Source organism: Lactuca serriola, chromosome 6 (genome assembly GCF_051521515.1).
Source record: "Lactuca serriola cultivar US96UC23 chromosome 6, Lser_US96UC23_V15, whole genome shotgun sequence".
Taxonomy (NCBI): domain Eukaryota; kingdom Viridiplantae; phylum Streptophyta; class Magnoliopsida; order Asterales; family Asteraceae; genus Lactuca; species Lactuca serriola.
Window position 1 is genome coordinate 78,763,218 of NC_136413.1, and position 3,413 is coordinate 78,766,630.

At 31.1% G+C, this 3,413-nt stretch overlaps 1 long non-coding RNA gene across 1 annotated transcript; it reads left to right on the forward strand.

The window, feature by feature from the left end:
* Positions 1-224: 224 nt before the first annotated feature.
* Positions 225-2,490, forward strand: LOC145058273 (uncharacterized). The gene is made up of 5 exons (XR_013686304.1): positions 225-688; positions 1,043-1,250; positions 1,800-1,896; positions 2,062-2,136; positions 2,323-2,490. It is a non-coding gene; the product is annotated as an uncharacterized LOC145058273 (long non-coding RNA).
* The last annotated feature ends 923 nt before the right edge of the window (positions 2,491-3,413 follow it).

The window sequence follows — 3,413 nt, forward strand, 5'->3', positions numbered from 1 at the left end:
AATAAAATACATTTATTGGGACAAATTCTTAGTGGCATATTTCTTTTTGTGTCACTATAAGTGTCTTTAGCGACACAAATAGTTTTTGTGCCACAATAACCTTGAAAATTCTAATTTTTGTAATGCTGCTTCTAAATCCCGCTAATAATAAAAACTTTCTGCCCAATTTTGGATTTTTGCGAGTTTGAGTTTGACAACCTTATCCAGAATTTAGGGAAGCTGGTGTAGTTTACGCTATTCGCAATATACCATCACCGATCAATTGTACATCCGCTTTTATACTTCCATTCCCAGACTCCTCCTATATAGGGATGAGCAAACGAACCGATCCGGCTTGAACCAGCCCGAACCGGACCCGACTTGGGAACTGAAACCGGCCGAAATTAAGAACCGAAACCGACCGCCGGTTCTACCGGTTCTTGCCGTGTCTTCAATGTTGGAACCGGTCCTCGAGAAATAGCAACATACCGTTCCAGTTTTTTCCGGTTCCTACCAATTCCTAGTTCTAAAAATCCACAAGAATATCATCCCGGTCCCGGCCCGATCAGTTTTAACCGTTTTCGGTTCCAGTACCGGTTCCCCGGTTCAAATGCTCATCCCTAGTCCTGTATATCCATCGTTTGCATCTTCTTCTCTCTCAGCGACTCAATCACAACACTATGTATCCCTTATCTACTTTAATATGGAGGTAAGAATGTGTTTCTTGAATCCTAATCCTCAATTTGGTGAAAAAGAAGCTGCCACCTTCTGATTTCTCTACAATATATGTCTATGATTTTAGGATTCAATGATTGTTCGAACAATAATGAGATTTGGTGAAAAACAAGCTGCTATCTTTAGTTTTCTCTACAATATATGTCTACAATTTTACGATTTTAGGATAACAAATACTTTTTTTAGAAATCCTTTTGAAGCATCTTAAATATTATGAAGATTTAAGCTTCTATTTTAATTAATTTAACAAAATTGTAACTTGTCATTGTATTTTGATTGTGGTTTTATGGGTGTAATTATTTAATTGCTCAATTTCATTTTCTGCTAGGTCACGTTTTGGATGAAGTTGCTAATTCTAACATTTTTTGCATTTGAATCATGGCTCGGTGCTGAAGATGAAAACATAAAGTGGTCCTGACCTTCTTTTCTTAATTTGTTGTCTCAAAGAAAGAGCTTCCTGAGTGCCAACGTCTGCTTCCATTTCTTAAACGCCAATTAATTTTAATGGAAATTTTGTAGTTTCGTTAGCCTTACAGGTAAGGCTATTTTTAGTTGAAGTTCTGCAAGTTTTAGTGAAAATCTTTGTTTGATTATGGGTTTAAGTTACAATTTTGGCTATTTTGGTGATCAACGTTCATACTTATATGAAGCTTTCAAATCCAGAAGAAAGTAATGGCTACAATGGATTTGATATAAATTTGTGCTTTCACAGTTAACTTGAAACAGTGGATTGTACTGATGCTATCAAAATTCAAGGTTTTAATAAAAGGTTTAGGATGCTAAAAGGGTTCAAGATGCTAATGTACATGGTGGCCATTTTTGCTACCTAAACATATTCTGGCAAAAATAATATAATGAAATTCCAAAATTCAATAAGATACATAAGTAGAAGGTGTGTTTATATATAAATATATAAAGTTACAATAAACTGTCTTTCGTAGCATGTGCTTTCTTCTCTTATGACATCATTAAAGTTTATTTTGATGTTGATTAAAATTTGTCTTGGTTTCATTATTAATGCATTGTGGTTTTTGGATTATTATATTAGTGAGTTTAATGTTGGAAAATTGATATATATGGTGCAGGCACAGTAGGCACAATCAAATATCCTACCAAAAGAAATGCACTAAATTGACATTAATCCGTCATTATCTGAATCAGTTTCCATCTTGATGATGGTTGGTAAGTTAGAAAATAAATAAATTTCTTATTTAAATAATATAGATGGCATAATTCCATAGCATTTCCACTTTACCTATTTTGTGTTCTTGTTTTTGTAAATTTAGATATGTTTGTTTTCATTGGTAATAAATTAATAAAAATTTTAAATATTATTTTTATTTATAGATGTATGCAGTTGGATCATCTTCAAGGCACCTATCATGATTGGAAAAAGGTCCACATGCACATTTGATTGTTAAGGTAAATACAACCTACCTTGTTGGAAGTTATTTTATTATTTTGTACATATTTGTTAACATATTTAAGTTTTACTTGATGTCAATGGCAATTATTTTTAACTCATATAAATATATGCTTCTTTTTATATATCATGTTTATTGGTGATATTTATATGTTTTTACTATTTTATGTGATGTATTATGGTAGACAATGGTAGACAATTGTTCATAAGGTATAAAGAGGAGAATCGATTATGCCAAGTTCGTCTACAATCAAGTTTCCTATTTTTTCTCTAAATATTTAGTTTGATAGTTTCATATTTTGAGTGTTACTAGCACCCCATTTGTACTAATTAAAATTTGAAGACATTTTAAATATTGTTATAAAACAAGTCAACTTTTAATCTAAGTAATGATGTTGTATTTTTCCATTTATTATCTTAATTTTTTAATATTTGTATTCCATTTAAAAAAACCCGACTTTTATTGATATAATTTTTGTGGTAAGAAAATGTAAGTAAAAAAATAAAAAAATATTCATATTAGTAGTTAAATAATGACATAAAAATAAAGCTACTAAACCTATAAGTGTTTTAGTGTCTTAATAGAAAGTGCCACTAAAACCCAATAGGGGTGCAGCGACACAATCAAAAAGTGTCACTATAGGCCTTTAGTGACAACACTTTTAGAGGCATTTTTTATGCCGCTGATTCTCCAGGAGGGCTTTAGTGGTACTTTTTCGGTTTTTAGTGACACTTTTTCTATGTCACAAAATGTCATTTTATTTGTAGTGAATGAATTGGTTTGGATATTTTATATAATAATCAAAAGGTAGGTAAACCCTAATACCTTGTTAATTTCGATTATAGTAGGGCATCCATATGGTTTTTGATGTTCATAGATTACAACCATCAATAGAGAAAACTTAGATCCATAGATTGTATGTGAATTTATTGGATAAGTTATTTCACCTCATCTGTTTAACTATAACCTATAAAACCTATCATTTACTATATATATATATATATATATATATATATATATATATATATATATATATATATATATATATATATATACACAACCACTTCAAAAACCACACATTTTCTCCAATTCCATTGAAGTTACTCCAATTACATTCCAACATTCTATATTCCATTTCAAATGGATTATGGTTGTGGAAAATCCAAAAAACGGGTCCAAGCACTGTATTTCATATTCCATTCACCAAAGCAAAACCCCAAATTATTGCTAAGGTCATCCATTATACCACCACTAACCACTATAGTGGTGGATGCC